Raw genomic sequence first — 21,822 nt, forward strand, 5'->3', positions numbered from 1 at the left:
GGGTTGGTTTACAGGGAATCTTAGATCTTTGGCTGTAATTGAAAAGGTAAGTTAGATCAAGAAGGAGGATCAATGAGAGATGGTTCTGTGCCCTGGTCCTTATTCTCAGGCTTCTTACGGGGAAGGGCAAAGAATGAAGACCTTTTAGGAAGTAAAAATTTGATGTTGGAGGTTTAAAACCAGAAATTCCTGAAGGTGCTAAGGTCTGCAAGTGTTTGAAGAAATACAGACAATTTTAAAAAGTCTATGCTGGGTATCTATGGATTGTTAGCTCAGTGGGCCGGGTAGTGGTAAAAGGTCAAGGTCTTGGATGTCATTCCCATAAGGACTATGAGCTTTGTTCTGGTCTTCATATTCTGTATTTCTATGAAAGCTGGCAAGACTTAGTTATTTAACTCAGGCTAGCTATCTCATCCCACTCGCTGAGATCCTGGACACAATGGGGAGTGGGTGAACAATTGGTGAATTAGATGGATTCATCTCCCCTAGGAGGTTAACAAAAATAGGTCTTAAATCATGTAGCTATTAGGACAGAAGGGATTTTTTTTTTTCACCAGTTCCTGGGAGGGAAACCAAAGCAGACCAGATATTAAACCTGGAAAATGGCAGATTTGCTTTGATGGTCTTTTGATGCATGCCATTTGTGGGAGGGGTGTAGGCTGTGAGTATAGCGCAACATCTGGACATGATAAAAGCTTTTCTGTCTGCCCTAAGTATAAAAGTCTGCTGTATGTTATTCTAGTAGACAGAGAAAGGCTTCTAAACACTAGGCTTTCCAATTCATTCCAGTGAAAGTTGAGTTTTTGAGTGGCTCACATGCTTTGAGACTCTAGTGGGTAGGAGTGGAGGTGGGGAAGAGGAAGAGACAGGAAATTCCATTTCTTTCACAGCATGCTAACTTGAGGATGCTTCTCAGGGCTAGCTTATCAGCAACCACTTTAAATTGACCATGATTTTATCCTTTTCTCTCTTCGTAAAGGTTTCTTTTTCAGAATTTTCAGCCAACAGCTTCCAAAGTGTCATTTACAATTTACAAGGACAGAAAGTAGAATAGTCGTCAGCAAGCAGTATAATTATGTGCCAGGAAGTGACATGGCAAATAGTCTAGCTTGGCAAGTGCTAGACAGCTTCTCCCCTGTCTTTTAGCTTCAGGCAGGAGCAGAGCTATAATATCTGCTGATCTTTTTGCGACTTACGTTACGCTTGAAGTACAGATGACTAAGAAGTATTTTTTCTGAAGATCAGAACTGGGGCAGAAATTTATTTTTTAAAAAGCAAAGCAAGGGGGAATAGGAAGTTGAAAAGCAAGATGTTTATGTTACACAGTCATGCCCTGCATAACAATATTTCAGTCAACAACGGACTACATATATCACGGTGGTCCCTTAAGATTATAATGGAACTAAAAACTTCCTTTTGCCTAGTGACATCTTGACAGTCATGACCCTGTATAGACCTAGTCTAATGTGTGTTTTTGTGTCTTAGTTTTTAACCAAAGACATTCAAAATTAAAAAAAAAGAATAGAAAAAAGTTTATAGAATAAGAATATAAAGAAAGAAAATATTTCTTGCATTTTAAGTGATAAATTTGTCCAGTCTGTTCAAAATATTAATAATTTTGATTTAATGCAGTACAAGTATATGAGCTATTGTTGGACTCATTAATGTTGCCGTGGTAATCATCTAGATGGTAGGAAGGACTAGAGATGAGCAATGATATGACTGGGGTATAAGAACTTACTCATCTCAAAACTAGGGTCAAAACAGAGATGGCTAGACACACATCCTGTGCTCATTTCATTTTCTCTTGATTCCGAAGTTCTAGTTGTTAATCTGCAAGAAATGTCCCTGTAGAAAAAAAATAATTTTTTCTTCATACCTCATAGTTTCTTAGTTAGAATGGATGCCTGTAAAAAAACAAAAAAAAAAGCAGATTAACAAGAGAAAAACAAAGAGTAGTTCATTAACATGTATATTTCAGACATACATGGGAGACATCGAGTGAATGAGTAGTTCTCAAAGAGGTGGTTTGAATTCCAGCTTATATAACATCTGCAACAAAGAACAGTAAATTTTTAGTTAAGTGGCAAGACAAAGGAAAAGGACCTTGACTTTCTAGGGCCAGTGACAGTAATTTGTGAGAAGGCAAATAACTGGCAGTTAAAAGGCCAGTTAGTAAAGCTTGTTGTTGTAGATTCCTCTGGTGCCGTCTCCTAGCCAATATGGGTCTGCCATTTTCTTGGTTGGTTAATCTTTTTTTTTCCTTGATAGAAGGGGTGGGGCAAGATACCTTTTGTCTTTGTAAATCTAAATCCTGCTTTTAGGCAAATAGAAGGAGGGCAGAGAGCTTTCCTACATCTGCTTCTTCTCAATTGCTGTTAGCTCAACAGTCTATATTTTGGGGCAGCATATTTTGCTCTCCCACATCCTGTAATTAAGATAGAATCTCTTAGCACTCCGTTTCTTAATCCCCATCCTCTGGGGGTTGGCAAACAATGGCCAGCGGGCCAAATCTGGTCCTTAGCCTGTTTTAGTAGGTTTCATGAAGTCCGAAAGGTGTTTACATTTTTAAATGTTTGAAAAAAAAAATTTCATGACATGAAAACTATATGAAATTCAAATTTTCATGTCCATAAATAAAGTTTTATTAGAATATAACCTTGCTCATTTGTTTGTGTTATCTATGACTGCTTTGATGCTCTAACAGCAGAATCGAATAGTTGTCACAGAGACTGTCTGGCCTGCAATTTCTAAAATACTTATGGTCTGACCCCTTTACAGAAAAAGTTTATGGACTCCTGATTGAAGTCAATCCTGATCTACAGGACTTTGGGGCATAGAGAGAAAGAGAAGCCCTCTTGTCTGAAATGCTAACTTAGGCACATCTGATTGATCCTTCCTGCTTTTCGGACATCTTCCTTAGTAAATTATCATTCTTCAATTTTGAGTCTTGCTTGGATATAAAAGATGATAGTTTGTATCTGTGCTATGGAATATAGCAGACACTAGGCACCTGTGTGTTTGTTGAGGACTCGAAATGTGGCTTACCACAAACTGAAATGTGCTGGTCAAGTGTAAAATACATACCAGATTTTGAAGAATGCGTACCAAAAAATGTAACGTCTCTTCTTAATGTTTTTGATTACATGGTGAAATGATAATATTTGGGATATATTGGATTAACTCAAATACAGCCTTACAATTAATCTTACCTATTTCTTATTACTTTTTAATGTGACTAGCAGAAAAATTAAAATTCCATATATCGCTCACACTGTATTTCTTTAGGACAGTGCTGCTTTGAACACTTTCACTTCTTATTTGTTTATTTTAGAGACAGGGTCTTGCTCTGTCGCCGAGGCTGGAATGCAGTGGCATGATCGCAATTCACTGCAACCTCTACCTTCCAGGCTCAAGCAATCCTCTCACCTCAGCCTCCTGTGTAACTGGGACCACAGGTTTGCACTGCCAGCCCAGACGAGTTTTTGTATTTTTTTTGTAGATGGAATTCTTACTATGTTGCCCAGGCTAGTCTCTAACTCCTGGGCTCAAGCAGTCCTCCCGCCTTGGCCTACCAAAGTGCTGGGATTAGCGGCATGAGCCACTGCGCCCAACCCTCCTTCACCTTCTTGACCAGTTTCCCATTTGCAAACGTCTGGTGAGTCACTAGAGAAACCATAACAGGTGCTTTATCAGAGCTCATCACCTTCTCGTTTCTTCATGAGCCACTTCTGCCCATCTGGGTAGAAATTTGTCTTCTTAACCAGGCAGGTAGACAACAGTTTAATGGTGGACAGGTATCTCTAAATGTGTTGAGTTACCAGTAAAATTAACTATTTACTGCTGTGTTTAGAAAACATGTTATTTGTTTGAAGACAGAAAGATTTTTTTTTAAAAGAATAACATTTTTCAAATTACAGCAGTTAAAAATATCAAGCTATTTTATTTAGATGAAATTTCCCACTGGGGCTTCTATACTTTGTAAACTTTATAAATTACAGCATGGGATTCAGAAACAAACGCAGGTTAGAGGTTTATTTTTACAAACTTTTGGCAAAATAATGGTTAAAGATTCATAGTGAAAATTTTGAATTGACTGCAGGTACCTAGAGAATGTCATTTTACCTTCATATTATGCTTTCAAATCACAAATGGGGTAACATGCTCATTTTTATTTGATTTTTTTTTTTTGATGGAGTGACAGAGTCTTGCTATGTTACCTGGGCTGGACTGCAGTGGCTATTCACAGGCACGATCATAGGGCACTGCAGCTTCAAACCCCTGACCTCAAGTAATTCTCCTGCCTCGGCGTCCCAAGTAGCTGGGACTACAAGTTTGTGCCACTGTGCCTGGCTTTTGTTTGGTTTTTAAATCTACACATTTCTTCCCTAGAGTTTCATCTCCATTCAATCACTTTTTTAAAAACTTTTTTTTTTTTTAGTATAGAGATGAGGTCTCACTATGTTGCCCAGGCTGGTCTCCATCTCCTGAGCTCAAATGATCCTCCTGCCTCAGCCTCCCAAAGTGCTAGGATTGTAGACATGAGCCACCACACACGGTATCAACCACTATTTGTTTTTTAATTTAGTTTTTCTGTTTTATGAGTTATTCTTGTGCATAATTGAAAGAGTCAAATACTTTCCAAGGTGTATGATGAATACATATTGGTTCCCAGTCCCTATCCCCAACCTCTACTCTTTTTCATCTTTGGAGGCAATGTTTTCAACTTCTTAATTTTTAATTTTTTGGTGCTTATATTTTAAATAGCATGTTTACGTTGATACTTTTTTAAAAGTTGTAGGCAGTATCTAATTATTTTCCACTATCCTCGATCAGGATTTACCTCTCTTTCTTTTAAAACTATAGGCAATATCTTACTGTTTTCCACTATCCTTGATCAGAATTTACCTCTCTTTCAGATCTCTTCACTTTCACCACACACATGAACATTTCCTACATGCCCATTTTCTCAGTATAGTTTCATTGTAATTTTAGCTCAATAATTTGACTGTATAAATTTTATTCATAGTTGAGCCAAGCTGTGCCACCGAAAATACATTATTAAATAGAGAATTGAAATATGGATTTGAATACATACCCAGAATTCTGCTCACATAGATTAAAAAAATGAAAGAATAAGAATGTTCAACATATGCCTGTGTGAGTTCAGGAAGGAGAAAATTAAAAGGATGAGGGAGAATTAAATATCAAAGAAACAACGTCGACTGAGGAAGAGCAATCAAATGACTAAAAGGAAAATCTTTACAAAAATAACACTACTATCTATAAAGACTAAAGGTGAAATAAAGATTGTCCCCAATAAAGTCTGAGAGTTCACAAACCCTGTACAGTTCACAAACCCTTAATAATAAAGAATATATGTTTATTAAGAAGGAAAGCATACCTAAAAAGAAAGATCAGTATCTAAGAAGCCATGTTGAGCAAAGAAATTGAAAAACAACTGGGCAAATCTAAATAACCAATGACCATTTAAAAAAAAAATCCTACAATAAGAAGAGCAATAATGACTATTTCGGAGGAGAGGATGGGGTCCAAAATAAAGAGGCATTAAATATTATATGACCTGTCATGGAACATTACGGATGGGTCTATGTGGGGTTAAAGGGTTCTAGGTACCTTGAATTGTTCAGGAGGAGTCTAAACATGTGTTTATATTCCAAATAGTAAAGTCAAGTGGGTATATGATAATCTTTTACCAAAACAATAGAAATACAATGTATATCTTTCAAGTAAGTGGAAAACAGAAAAAGAGGAAAAAAGAAGCAAAGACAAACAGAGGCAGAACACTCAAAACAGTGAAAAGAACTCCACATATACCTATAGTGATAATCAATATAGGAATATATATTTGAATAGGACTGATTCAATAGCCCTCATTAAAGACAGAGCCTCTTAGTTTAGATAAAAGGACAAAATTTAATTATATGCAGTTAATAAAAGACACATATAAAGCATAAAGGCACAGAAAGGTGGAAAGTGAAAGGATAAAAAAGAAACAAACAAGTGACGATTTGTTGAACAAATAATTAAGTTTCCTTGATGGCAGAGAGTTTTCTGCCACTCCTGCCCCGTAATAGACTTTTTTTTTGTACAGCAGTTTTAGGGTCACAGTAAAATTGAGCAGAAATTAGAGTTGCCTTGTACCCTCTCTCTCTCTTCCCACTGCCTTTTCACCATCAATATCCTCACCAGCGGGTTACATTTCTTACAATAGATAAACCAACTTTGACACATCACCCAAAGCCCATATTTTACAATAGGTGCACTCTGTGTTGTATGTTCTATAAGCTTTGACAAATATATAATGACAAGTATCTACCATTATAGTTAGAATATCATATATTCATATGGAATAGTTTCACCGTAATAAAAGTTCCCTGTGCTCCACCTATTCACTGAGACTCTGTTTTATATTTCTTTTTTATTTGCCACAGAGCCATGCTTAATTTAGGAGTTTGAAAGTCTTTTCTTGGATTCAACCATTTTACTGGATATTTTCTGATTGAATTCATAATAATCAAAGAAAATGAAAATTTTTTATCAGTTCCATATGATTTTTAATGACTATTTTGCCACACTGTCAGCAAGCACCCTAAGTTCTTTTCCAGACAATTTTCAGGAAATACTGTTTCTTGCATAAATAGAAAATAAACCTCCTTAATTTTATCATCAAGAACTAGGAATGCTTAGCCCAGCTACGAGAAAACCTACCACTAACATGCTATTTGTGATAATAAAATAATTTGAATGTTCTGTGAAGGGTTATCAAATAATTTTTATTTTTGTTTTTGAGATTGTGACTATTCTTGAAAGGACTTTTACAAGCTGGCATCCTATGTGGCAACTATCAAAGATCCCTGGACAGAAAGACCATCAGCCATCCAGTTAAAAATTCATCAATTGATTTAAACTAAATGTTTCTACGCTATTTGTAGACATGAACTATACTGAAATCCTCTGTATTGCTTTTCTATTATGCATAACATATTACCATAAAACTTAGTGACTTAAAACAACAAACATTTATTATCTCATAATTTCGTTGAATTGAGAATTTAGGAGCATCTTAGCTGTGTAGTTCTGGCTCAGGGTCTCTCAGAAGATTTCAGTCAAGATGTGAATTGGGACCACAGGCATCTGAGGGTTTGACTGTGGCTAGAAGATTCATTTACAAGATGGTTCACTCATGTGGCTGTTGGCAGGAGGCCTCAGTTCTTTGCCACATGGGTTTCTCAAATTGTGGCTTGGGTGTCATGGCAGCTGGCTTTCCCCAGAGTGAGTAATCCAAGAGAGAGGAGACAGAAGCCACAATGTCTTTATAAGACTCAGGCTTTCAGTGACATACCTCATTGTTTCTGCAGTATCTTGTTGGCTGACACGTCAGCCCTATTCGGTGTTCGAGGAGACTATAAAGAGCATGAACAAGGAGACAAGGATTACTGGGACATCATTTCAGAGACTGAGATATCAGATATGGACATGAAACCAGTGTTTAGGAGGGATAGAGGAAATATTTTTGGGAAATACAAGAATTTAGAATCTTATCCTTATTTTCATCTTTTCCATCTTACATACTGACAATTCTTGTTGACATCAACATTTTACCTTTCTGTCAATTTCTACCTTTTCTGGATTTATTAAGTATAAAGCTCTTCAAAATGAAAATAAGTGAAATTAGAGGTTTGTTTACTCTTACTCTTTAGAAATATTGAGTTTTTAATGGTCTCTCTGATATGAATATCTCAATATTTGTAAAATTTGGTAAGTATCTATATCTTATTTGAAGTGAATACTGTCTTCCACCTCTACAGTAATTACCTTCATTTTATAGGTAGCTTGTCTTAAAGACAGAAGTTATCTTTTTTTTTGTCAAAATTTTAGCTGTTCCAACACGATTGAGCCCACGTTAAGCAGCAGGAATATGTTTCATTTTTTAAAATCTTATTGTTTTCTAATCTCAAATTTTCCTGCAGTTCAATGAAATCAATGCCTTTAACATTTCCCATCCATACTAGAACCATGCTAGAAGTTGCTTTTATAATATTTTTAAGGGGGTGATATATGAAAACCCTCCTATAATTGGCTAAATGGAGACATTAGAGAATCAAATACTTCAGCCTTTTCAAAGTACTGTTTCCATGGGGCAATATAAGCTTTGAAAAGTGGGTGCAATTTTATGAAATTGGTGGGTTATGATGCATTAAAATATAGAAAGTGTTCATTTCATTTCAAATAGAGGTCTTGAAAGTAATGCTGCTTACTTACAGCTGCATTATTTTAATAAAACTTCAGGGATAATTATTTTAAAACCAACAGCCTATGTTTAAATGAAAATCACAAAAAAATTGATTTAGGGCTTTAGAACTTAAAGCATAAAAGTTGCTAGGGTCTATTTAATATACTTAAAGAGATTTGAATTAAATAAATATCTTCTGCCATGGACAAACCTCACTCCAGATGATCTTATGTGGGTCCCTCGTCTCTCTGACTGCTTGTATGGTATCACCTAGGAGAACTGCAAGTTCCCCGGGGCCTGCACATAGCTGTTTTTACTTTGGAATCTTCATGGCTACCCACTCCTCTGGGTTAGAGAACAAAGGAGAGGACATTGTTTTCAGGTCACAGTTGTTTGCACCAAATGTCCCATCAGTTTCACCAGTGTGAGGGTTCATCCCTAGAGTCCTCAATTGGAATCTGCACATTGCTGAAAGAGCAGGATCTTCTTGTGCCTTCCCAAAAGCAGGCTGGTGGGATAAACTGAGATCCGCAGGAAATTAGAGCTGATGTCTTTAAAATAGCTACCCTTCTAGCTGCAGTGGTCTCCCTGGCCTGATGTATAGATCAGCTGCTCTGCTGGGGCCCAGTGGGGAAATCCAGAGGGTTAGACTATTGTCCAGGGCATGGGGACCACAGGTACCCCTTGCCTGCTGATCTCCATTACTTTCTTTGGGCTTTTTCCTGGGCTATTGGAAATATATGTCTTTTTCAGATGGTAGGGATAAGCAGGTAAGATTTGATCCCATAACTGTTGGTGATCATTTTTGTCATGATTTGTTGGGGCAGGAGGGAGGGAGCTACCAGAGAGAATAAAACCAGCATAGAAGAAGAAAGGGCCAGGAAATGGAAAGAGATTCATTTCTGGGCTTCTGGCAGATGACTATTGGATTTTCCAATGAAAGAAGCCAAAAAATTCCTTCTTGGGTTTAAGTAAATTTGAACTGGGTTTTGGTCACTTCAGACCAAATGGAATCCTTATTAAAGCAGGAATTGAGATGAAAGTATTATTTGCAAAGACATATGTTGTCTCTTGAATTTTCAACCAATAGTGAAGGAAGAATTTGATCTTTTTTTTTCCATTGAGCAGTGGCTGAGAAAAACCTATGTATTTCCAAAGTGAATCCTGAGTATGGCTTTTTGAGGTGCTACAAAAAGAATAGAAATGAGATAATACATAAACATTGGAAAGACAATAAGAATGGTTTGGGAGGAAACAGTGGAGTAAGCAAAGACTACAATAATATAAAGAGGTTTGGATTGGCTTAATAGCTGAATTAAGATTGAGGAGAAAGTTAGTGAATTTAGTCTACAAATGCTTTAAGGCAATACTGAATAGGAGAAACGCTTTCTCCCTGTTAAGGGAATTTCAACAGAGCCATCTGGAGAAATGAGAGCAGTAGATAAAATAAGGACTAGTTGCCTGGGTCAGTTTTAGAATGCCAATTGTAGGGTGGGAATTGGTAGGGATAAAAGGTATTTGTCCTGTGTCCTGTTGTACTATGACTTGAGACACAGCCTCAAGATTATGTGAGCTACCACGTCAGATAGAGATTTAAGAACCACATTAAAATAAATGGAATTTTTGAGTTCTGAGCCTGATATTTTGCTTTTGTTTCATGGAATAACATCTCCTTAGTTTATGGTTCCTACTCACATGCTAGAACCAATGATGTGGTAAGGTCCTTGGGACAAACATAGTAAAAACATCTGTCTCTCTGTCTCTGTCTCTCTCTCTCTCCTCTGTGTTGCATTGGGGGGTTGGTGATTGGGGCACAGAACTTTCTATAGTGTACTTTCAATTATCATTTCCTTTTTCTGTCCGTAGGCACTTCCATGAACTAAGTGAGAGAGAAGCTGATTTCAGGGCTCTTACTATAGATAGTGAGTAGTGTTTTGTAGAAGCATCAGGGAGAGGAGAAGGAGGTGGCTTCAGTCCCTATGAGACAAAAATAGTCAAAGTTCAAATTTAGAGAATTCACAAATGTTACTTTCCCCACGCCTTCCTCTCCTCTGAAGCAAATACTGACAAGTGTTTCTCCCCAGTTCCATTTATATATATAAAATAGCCCTTTTTGTAACTTTTCTCCTCTTCAAAGCTACCCTTATACTTGGGAAAGAGAAGAGAGATTAAAGGGAAGATGATGGTAAAATTCCAGGACCTTGAAGGAAAAGAAGATGTTTTAGCAAGGCTTTCAAATAATAGGAGCTTTGATGGCTAGTTTGGACAAAACAGGAAGTAGGATAATCCCCAGGGAAAAAGAAAGGGAAAGTGAGTCATGAAGCCCAAGTGCATTTCAAGACATCCAGTGCTGCTTGAGAGTGAACATCAGGAAGGGTTTCAAATTTTCTGGTTGGCAAATTTTCAGTCTCTGTCTTGCTGTTCAACCATGCATTCTAACATTTAAATTACTCAGAGTCACATTTAGTGGTGTAATGTGAATTAGAACAGTATATATAACTCGGATTATTTCTGATTCCCATCTTAAAACCTTACATTTGTGTCTGAGAGAAGCAATAGATTCATAGACCAGAATATATTTATATACAGAAATTCAGCGTTTGTGCTCCACCTCGAGATATAACTTGAATTACACTGAAAAATCATATGTTTAAAAATGTCTATCTAATAAATCCAACGTCATTCAAGTAAACAAGACCTGTTATTAGGTTGAGGCATTGGATGGCTATCATTTTCCTGGTCAAGACCTCGAGGTGTGGCAGTTTAAGATTTAGCTCTGAAACAAGCAGCGCTTTCGGCTTGGAGACCTTTTCTTCCTTCTGTTACTAGGTCCTCCAGCCCTGTTCAAGCATGGTGCATAATAGCTTCTTGTGAGGACATGACATTTAGAGCTTTCTCGATCTGTCAACGTAATACTGTTTTTAAAATCACATGTGTGTTTGTGAGACCCTCTCTTTTGTGAAGTCTAAATTTCTCTGCTTCCAAGGCTGAAAATATAGTCAAGAAAAAATTTGAAATTGACATCAGCATTTGTGTAATTATTTCTGATTTAACATTATTGACTTTCCATGTTCAAAGTATCTTATTTAATAAGCAAAATATAACATTTAAAGTAGCTGTGAATGAAAGACTTTCTCATCATATATTGGTGTTACAAAGCATTTCTTTCCAAGTCGGTTACTATGGGTGAAAGTAGATAATTATTTATTGAGTAGATTCGTCTGCATTTTTGCTTTCTTTCAAGTGCCTGGCAAGAAATAGATGTTCAATAAATAACTGTTAAATGTTTGAATGAATTAATGAGTGTCTGGTGAATCAGACCTGCCTAATTATTTTATATTGAGCTTCAGATCAATATACAAGTATTGTATTGTACTTGGGGGAAAAATGACTTTTAGTTGTCTTGAAGGGATGTCAATAATGCTATGAATGTAGTTTTAATTTTTTAAATTACTTTATTATGAAAATGGTCAAACATCAGCAAAGTTGAATTTTATTGTGAATATTTGTATACAATTACCTAGATTCTACCATTTATATTTTACGATGCTTATTTTATCACCTATTAACCTATCTTCCTATTTTTTAAAGATAGCAGATGGGATCTTACTGTGTTGCACAGGCTGGTCTCAAACTCTTGGCCTCAAGCAAGCCTCCTGTCTCAGCCTCCCAAAATGTTGGGATTACAATCATGAGCCACTGTACCTGGCCCGTTTCATTTTTTAATGCATTTCAAAGTAAATCAAAGACATCTGTACATATCCTCTGTACACTTCGGCATGCATATTATCAATTAGAGTTCAGTATTTGCCTAAGATTTTTCTTTTTATATAAAATTAACATACAATGAAATGCACAAATCTTAAGTACACATCCACTGAGTCTGGACAAATATAACCCCCCATCACGATATAGAACATTGCCATCACTCCAAAAAGTTCCTTCATATTCCTTCCCAGGCAAACCCTGTCCCCATTTCTCACTCTCCCCTCCAATAGGAAATCAATGTTCCGATTATTTTTCACTATGTATGAGATTTGTCTATTCTAGAACTTTATATGAATGTAATCCCACAACATGTACTCTTTTATGTGAGACTTCTTTCACTCAGTATGTTTTTAAGATTCATGTATGTTGTAGTGTATATTAGTACCTCAATTCTTCTATTGAGAGTTGTATTCCACTATATGAATAAACAGTTTGCTTATCCATTCTTTTATTGATGGGCACCTGAGATGTTTCAAGTTTTAACTATTAAAAATAAAGTTAATCATATTGTACTTTTATTTATAGCTGTGCTTTTCCTGTTAGGCCATTGCATTGACTATTTCCGCATAATAATATAACAATTACCCCAAGACTATCTGAGGCAGATGTTGTTGGTGCCTTACCCATATCCACTAAAACAACAAACATTTATCATCCCACAGCTCCGTAGTTGTGTGGGCTTGCCTTTTTAAATTACAAAAGTGATTTACTTTACACGTTGATTTGCATATGCTTTTTCATTTAATGATATATCTTGGAGACCCATCCATATGAGAAAATAAAGATCTGCTACTGCTTAGCATCCGCGGTAAGAATATACAATAATTTGTTTAACTCATAAGTCTCCGATTAATGCATGCTTTGGATGTCCCTAGGTTTTCGCTCTTGCAAAGAAGGTTGTAATTAACATCTTTACACATATATCACTATACATTTGTGATTGAATTATGCAGCATCCTCCCAGCTTCTCCCTTATCAACAGTATCCAGATTTTCTATGTGTCTTTCAGGAAGACAACCCATCTTTATCTCTGGGGATCGATACCGATTGATTTAATCCATGTAGGAAAGTCATTAGTTCAAAGATATGCCTCTGCCTCAATCCAGTCTAATTAGACTAAATATAAGCATTTTTGCTTGGAACATTGACATTGAAGTGCTTTCTATATTCTACAATATATGTAGCCCCAATTGGGATTGGTACTCATTTAATGACCACCATGGAAACCATTATTTGCATAAAATTAATCCTGGAAATCAGAATGGGGAGGAGAGAATCTTCATGGCATTGTTGAGCCGATGAGTTACCCAATCCAAAATTTATCTGAGGAAGATGTTGTTGATGCCCTACACATATCCACTTGTCTTTACCACTTCAGTGTCCACTGGCCCAAATTCTAATTATCAGTACTGAATTTGTTGTCTGAGGTGTTTCTCTTATGACTGGAGTCCTCTGTCTAGCACAATGCAATTAAAGCCCCTTAAGAGAAGCTGTCAACCCTCTTCCCCTAGGATGGATTATTTCTGAGGTAATACGTTTTACACTGCTTCTTAGGGTTTTTCTATTGAAATTAAGTTCTAGTTGTCCACAGTGGAAATTAGCTTGATGATACACCCTATATTGGCAGTCATCTCATTCCTGTATCAATTTTCTACTGTTTTGTCAATTTTTTTCACCTTGTATAAAACAGCTCAAATTATGAACTATCTTATGCCTGAGTTTTCCAAGTCTGTAAGCCAACAAACCCCCTTTATTGTTTAAGCTGGATGACATTGATTTTCCGTTATTTGCTAGAAGAAAAGGTTCTAAATGAAACATATCTTTTGTGGGCATATATGACAGTCAATTTTGTGAGCATATCTGAGCAGTGGGTATTTTGGGGCTAAAAGTATACGCCTTTTATATTTATATAGACACTGACCTTCAGAAAAGTTATAACAATTTGCAAAAAAATTCTCTATAAAAAATATTCCTTGCTATAATTACCCAGATTGTTCTATTTTCTTTGCAAAAGTGCCCAATGGTACTGAGTGCTAAAGTGAATTTGAATAAACTGAAGCTTTTAAAGATCTTCATAGCCTATTCCAGTAACTTCCACCCAATCAATTATGCTCTACACATGCATGAGGATTTTCAATGACAACTCAGCACAGAAACAATCTTTTTACTTTTTATGAAGTTTCTTGTTTGCTTATCAATGCAACTCTAGGGGAGTTATCTCCCCATTAATAGCTTTGGTTTTACATTGAATCATTGATTCAACATTGTAGCTGTGTTGAATTAAACTATTGATTGATTTCACATGGAGTGAGCAGGCAGCATTATATATCGTCTTAAATTTTCTTACAGACTGAGTTGCCTCCCTCTCCTCCAGGCACAGTAATGTCACCATAAGAAGTATTTATAGAAATCTCTCCCCTAGTAAAATATTGAATTTCTTGGCATTTTTACTACCCTGTAGTATTACTGATTATCTAAATGCCATCTTATATAAAGAAACTTTAATAATATACTTAATGTCATTGAGCGAAAAATAACTGGACCTCAACCTTTTTGATAACAAAAGACAATGTGTTGAGCATCTGTGTTAGTCTGTTTGCATTGCTGTAAAGAAATATCTGAGGCTGGGTAATTTATAAAGAAAAGACATTTATTTTGGCTCATGGTCCTGCAGGCTGTACTGGAAGCATAGTACCAGCATCTGCTCCTGATGAGGGGCTCAGGAAGCTTCTAATCGTGGCAGAAGGCAAAGGGGGAGAAAGCATATCATTTGGTGGGAGGGAGAGTAAGAGAGAGAGGAGGAAGTTCCAGCCTCCTTTAAACAACCAGGTCTTGCATGAACTCACAGAGCAAGAACTCATTCATTACCACAGGGATGGCACCAAGCCATTTATGAGGAATCTGCTCCCATGATCCAAATACCTCTCACCAGACCCACCTCCAGCATTGGGGATTACATTTCAACATGAGATTTGGAGGGGGACAAACATCCAAATTGTATCAGCATCTATTAATCCAGTCCCATGAGCACCATTTAGAACATGCCACATTTAAGGTGAACTAGAATCTTCCCTCTCTCATGTCTTCTGCTTCATTGAAATCTTCCTTCCCAAAACAAGCATTCGGCACACTTTGTATGAGAGGATTTCCCTGTTTATCCTTCCTCCTTGTGAAATCCCATTGACAATATCAGTGAAGTTAAGAGTAGAGATTGAGATTTTAGCACTTTTAGTTTAAGAATACCACAGGGGAAATGAGACAAAATATTTTTATGGGCCAAAAAATGCCCTATTTTGTTAAATGTTCTCTGTGTACTTGAAAAGAGTGTGTATTTTGCTTTTTTGCGTGTGTGTTGCACAAATGCTAATTAGGTTAATTTGTTTAATAGTGTTGTTCAGGTCTTCTACATCCTTATTGGTTTTCTGTTAATTTATTCTTTCAATTATTGAGAAAAATATGGGGAAGTTTCTGAGTGTAATGATGGATTTTTCCATTTCTTCTTATACTTCTTTCAGTTTTTATTTGATGCAATAATTCTGTTATTAGGAACATACAACTTTAAGATTGTCATATCCTCTTGCTGAATTGGACTCTATGAAATGACCATCTTTACTCTTATTCATATTATCCCCAGTGAAATCTACTTTGTCTTATATCATTACAGCAACTCCTGCTTCTTTTTTTAAAAGATTAGAATTGGCATGGTATAACTTTTCTTATGTTTTAATTTTTAACCTCTTTATATCCTTATATTTAAAGTAGGTTTCTTAAAAGTAGCATATAATTGGGTCTTGGATTTTTTTAAATCCAGTCTGACAATCTCCATTTTAATTGGGTGTTTAAACTATTTACATTTCATATTTAATTAATTATCTGTTGCTGCAGAAGAGTATTACCACAAATGTAATATCTTAAAACAACACACATTTATTTCACTGTTTCTGTGGGTCAGGAATTCAGGCACACTTTAGCTGGGTCCTCTGCTTTAGGATATTTCACAAGGTTGAAATCAAAGAGTTGGGTAGGGCTGGAGTCTCATCTGAGGCTCAAGTGAAGGTGAATCACTTTCTAAGCTAATGTGGTTGTCAGCAGGATTCAATTCCTTGCATGCTGTCACAATGAGCGTCACTCGTAGTCCCTCGCCATGTAAACTTCTTCATATGGCAGCTTACTTCATCAAAGTCAATAAGAGAGACAGGCAATGAGAAAATCTACTGAAAAGATGGAAAGTATAATCTTACATAACAATCATGGAGGTGACACCTCATTACCTTGACCATATTATGTCAGTTAGAATCAAGTCACAAGCCCCACCTACCCTCAAGAGGAGAGCATGAATACACACAAGGGCATGAATAAAACGAGAGAGTAATAATTGGGGGCCATCTTAGAGTTTGTTCACCACACATCCACACATATTATTATAGATATGGTTGGGATTATATCTAATATTTTATTTTCTATTTTCAATGTTTCCTGTCTGTTATTTGTTCCTTTTACCTCTTATGCTCTCATCTTTTGGATTGAATAATGTTTATGGCTTCATTTTACCTCCTATATGACTTTATCTATAACTTTTGTGTGCATGTTATTGTAGTGGTAGCTTTAAAATTTGCCATGGTCTACCTTCAAGTGATATTACACTACTTCCTATATAGTATAAGGACCTTACAACACTATAATTTCTCACTTCCTCCTGGTCCTTGTGTTATTGTTACCACACATTCCACTTTACATGTTATCAATTTTATAATACATTGTTATTTTTGCTTTAAGTGGCTGATATCTTTTAAGGAGACTTATATAATGAGAACATTTCTTTAAATTTATTCATATAGTTATCATTTCCAGTGTTCTTTTTTGTATATATCAATATTTTAATTTTTTATTTTCTTTCTTTAATATTTTTTGTAATTTTTTTGTCTCCTTCTGATGAATTCTTTCATTTTTGTATGTCTTCAAAAGTCTTTATTTTACCATGATTTTGAAAGATAGTCTTTCTATGTACAGAATTCTAGGTTGATAGTTTTTTCTTCCAGTACTTTAGAGATGTTGCCCCACTATCCTCTAGCTTACATTGCTTCAATGCAGAATCTACTGTAATCCTTATCTTTGTTTTCCTGTGCTTAATATGTGTTTTTTTCTTCTGCCTGCTTTTAATATTTCCTCATTATTACTTGTTTTAAACAATTTGATTATAGAGTGTCTTGCTGTGCTTTTTCTCATGTTTCTTACACTTGGGGTTTGTTCAGCTTTTTGAACCTGTGGGCTTATAGTTTCTCATTAAATATGAAAATTTTGTTGACGATTTCTTTAAATATGTTTTCTGTTCTCTCCATCCCCCTTCTCCCTCAGAGATGACAATTGCCTATGTATTTGTCCACCTGAAATTGTTTCAGAGACCATTGATGCTATGCTCTTCCCCATTTTATGTTTGTTTTATTTTGGATAGTTCCTATTGCTAAGTTGCTTAAGTTTACTAACATTTTCTTTTGCAGTATCTAACCTGCTGGATCTTTCTCAAATCTTCCATGTCTCTATCAGGTTTAATCTTTCCCCTAGATTTTGAACAAATGAAATCGTTTTTTTTCTTTTTAATTTCTGCATTTGTGTCATCTCTATGTCACTTTCCATTGATTGGTTTGTTTTCTTTCACTTCAGGTCATTTTTCTGCTTCTTTGAATGCCTGGTAATTTTTTACTAGATGCCAGATATTGTGAACCTTATCTTGTAGGATGTTGTATAATTTTGAATTTCTGTAAATACCTTAAAGCTTTGTTCTGGGGTATAGTTACTTAGAAATATCTTGATACTTTTGAGTCTTGATTTTAAGTGTTGTTGTGTGAGATCAGAGCACTGCATAGTCTGATGATATTTTTCCCCATGACTGAGGCAAAACTCTTTTTAGTATTCTATCCAATGCCCTGTGAATTGTAAGTTTTCCACTCAGCCTGTGAGGAATGGATGCTATTCTTAGCCCTGTGTGATCTCCAGGGATTTCTCCCTTTAAACTTCTCTGGTGTCCCTTTCCTCATGCACTTGTGCTGGCCCATACTCAGCTGACTACTCAAGAATAACACTGCAAGTCTCCCAAATTATTTTTCTGTGCAACTCTTATATATGGCTTGAGAGAACAGTCTAAGTTTGTCTTAGATTGGGTACTTTAGAAGTAGACCCTCAGATGTGGATTCTTCTGCAAATGCCTTCTTGAGGAAGTGTTCTCAGGATGAGGAGATTGAGGGAAGCAAAACAGAAACGAGTCAAGCCAGGATATGATCTCACCTGGAGACCATCTCAGCCTGATTTTGTATGGGAGCTCTGAAGCACAAATTGCACTACAATGTTCGTTCCACCTTTAGGCAAGGGTGGGGATATAAGAGCTTTTGTACACACTTGTGTCTTAGTGACACAACTCCCAATAACACAATGATGACAGCCAGCACTCACAGCATCTAAAGGATGGATGCATGGGCTGAATATAGGGATCCGGGCAGAAAAACAATATCTCCTATATTGTTTTATAAATCCTTATGCCATCAATGTCTTATACTTGATAGGCATTCTACATGTGGATGCCTTAAAATATAGAACGGCAGCAATATCACATTTCCAAGAAATAAATTATTTCATTTTCTAGGTATTGAAGATTGCACTTTTAAATACTTTTTGATGGGAATGTTCTGAAAGGTATCATATATTGTCCTTATACACCACACAGAAGATAATAAGATCAAAATGATGTTTTTTTTTCATGATGGCTCAGGGTGATAATTTAGAAACTTAAACACTTTGCTGGGGTGCAAATCAGTAGGATTTTTCTTTCTTAATATTTAGATGAATATTGGAACCCACTGTACAAGGTGATATGGTGAGGCCACCGAAATCTCATTGTCAACTGTAATCTCCATAATCTCCACAGGTCAAGGGAGAGACCAGGTGGAGGTAACTGAATAATTATGGGGGTAGTTTCCCCGATGCTGGTCTCATTATAGTGAGTGAGTTCTCACGAGATCTGATAGTTTTATAAAGGGCTCTCCCCTCTTCACTTGGCACGTCTCCTTCCTGCTGCCTTGTGAAGAAGATGCCTTGCTTCATCTTTGACTTCCACCATGATTGTAAGTTTCCTGAGGCCTCCCCAATCATGTGGAACTGTGCATCAATTAAACTTCTTTTCTTTATAGATTTCCCAGTCTCTGCCAGTTCTTTACAGCAATACGAAAACAGACTAATATACAAGGCATCTGTTGGACTGTCAGATATACACTGTCACAGTATACTTAATAGTATACTGACTTCTTGCAAGTTTCTTCAATTTCAAATCTCTGAGGTCTAAGAAGATCAAAGGTCTAAGATCAAAGTTGTCAGGTCTGTGAGAAAATAAGCTACCAAGTTATGTCCTGAGGGCCTCTCCTAGAGTGGATTACAGGGCTTTAGTGTTTTGGCAATCAACACATGATGTATCAGTTGCTAAAACATGTTGTGTTTGGTTCTCATTTGTGGTTCTGCTCTGCATCCTGGGACACTCTAAGCTGCAGCATCTGTGGGAATACTGTATTCAGAATCCATTCACTATTAATTTATGATTGACTTTTCAGATGAGAGGAAGATTTGAGCTGACAGATATCATCCTTACAGGTGTTAAAGAATTGAAGAAGAGACCAAATTTGCTTTTACTTGTTTTCTGATTTAGAACTTTTAAAGGTCATGTTGTTTTTACAGGCTGAAATTAGGGAAGATTTTAAAGTAGTGAAGAAATAGAATGGAGTGTAAGAAAAGCAGATTAAGTTTGCATCTCAGTGTTTCATGGTTTACGAAACGTATTTTTCCTTTTTCCAAAATGGCAGGGAATTCAGTGGTGCATTCCATGTGGTAAATGGAGTTATTTATGTCTCTTTCCCGACAGGAAGCTGAAAATAGTCTCCTAATACCCAGAGCTCTTTTTCTACATGATGTAAGAACTGCTCAGGAACTGAATGTGAGTTGAATAGTGAGTGCTGGGATCTATTGAGTGAGTTTGGCACAATGATGTGCTTGAGTCAGTACCATGAGAGCTAATTGTGTGTGTATCTGTTTCTAATTCTGTCTTTAGTGACATTTCATTGATAGCAAGAAATTGGCCATGGTGGGAATATTTACACCATAGTAATTGGCAAACACAAATCAGGGCCTTTTTACCCAGAGATTCAATTGTTAAACATGTACCAGCATACCCCTGGTCCCAAGACTAGATGCCTTGGCCATAAACACTAATGTTTTGTTCAAGGCCATCTTGTTGGACAAAGAAAACAAATGGCTTTAAATGTTTGTCAGGAGAGACATCAGAAAACCTAATTCCTTCATTTTTTTAATATAACAACGAAAGAACTGAGGCTCTTAAATGAATGGAAAGCAAGTTGCCTAAATCGAGTATTATTTAAAGAGCAATGTAGGTATCAGAACTAGGTCTCTTAATTCCGATCAGAGAGTTTTTAAAAATTATTTTAAATAATACATATTACTAATAATATAAAGGTAATGTTTTAAAAGGAAAAAATAAAATTTAATAAGAAGTATATTAGTAATTAACTATGTTAATCTTTAATGTATATAATTAGTGATTGAATACTTACTGTATTCTAGGATAGAACTGGTAACTTAAGGTATTATCTTGTTTAACCTCTAACACTATCATGTGTATTATGACCACTACTTTACCAAAAGAAGAATCAAAGATAAGAGGGATCATGTAACTTGCATGAGTTCACACTGCTAGAGAGTAGCAGAAGCTGGGATTTGAATAAGTCCCTTCTGTCTTCAAAGCCTCCTCTTCTCGATGTGTCAGATTGCCTTTATAAATATGACATTAGCAGGTTGAGATTGCACCTCAATGGGGAAAATTTTTATTTAATTTTAAAATGCTTTGGAAAATAAAAATAAAGCTGAGCAGAAAAATGAGACTTTTCTCTTAAGCTGCAGTGCTTCTTTTTATAACATTCTCTCCCATCTCCTCATAGAGACCTATACAGAAAAACAGCCTGCCATTTACAGCAGGTAGCTTTGTGCCTCTGCAATGCTCCCCTGAGCTTGCAAGATTCCTGCTGTATCACATTGGCTTTGCCCTGCTGGGAAAATATACTGATCAAGCCTTGATTGCTCCACTGGTAATCTACCATCTATCAATTTGGTTAAATATGTGTCTCATTTGTTTATGTGGCCTGCTGGAGGGAAATTTGACACAGCGTCTGATTGCCATCTGGGAAAGCAAGTATTATGTTTTTCTAAGTTTTGTCCACAAATATGTGTGTGTGTGTGTGTGTGTGTGTGTGCACGTGCTTGTGTATTTAATCCCCTAGTTTATAACAGAAATTTTTCTTTGAAATGAAAGTAATTCTTTTTTTTTGTTTGTTTGTTTGAGATGGAGTTTCGCTCTTGTTACCCAGGCTGGAGTACAATGGCTCGATCTCGGCTCACCGCAACCTCCGCCTCTTGGGTTCAGGCAATTCCCCTGCCTCAGCCTCCTGAGTAGCTAGGATTACAGGCACGCGCCACCATGCCCAGCTGATTTTTTACATTTTTAGTAGAGACGGGGTTTCACCATGTTGACCAGGATGGTCTCGATCTCTTGACCTCGTGATCCACCCGCCTCGGCCTCCCAAAGTGCTGGGATTACAGGCTTGAGCCACTGCGCCCGGCCAAAACAAAAGTAATTCTTATGGATACAATGTAATCTTAAACTCTCATAGCATATATGAACAAGAAACTTTTCTTTTCTTTCTTTCTCTCTCTCTCTTTCTTCTCTCTCTCTCTTTCTTTCTTTC

The sequence above is a fragment of the Sapajus apella genome, unplaced genomic scaffold (genome assembly GCF_009761245.1).
Source record: "Sapajus apella isolate SASKATOON/1434 unplaced genomic scaffold, GSC_monkey_1.0 scaffold17, whole genome shotgun sequence".
In the NCBI taxonomy this organism is placed as follows: Eukaryota; Metazoa; Chordata; class Mammalia; order Primates; family Cebidae; genus Sapajus; species Sapajus apella.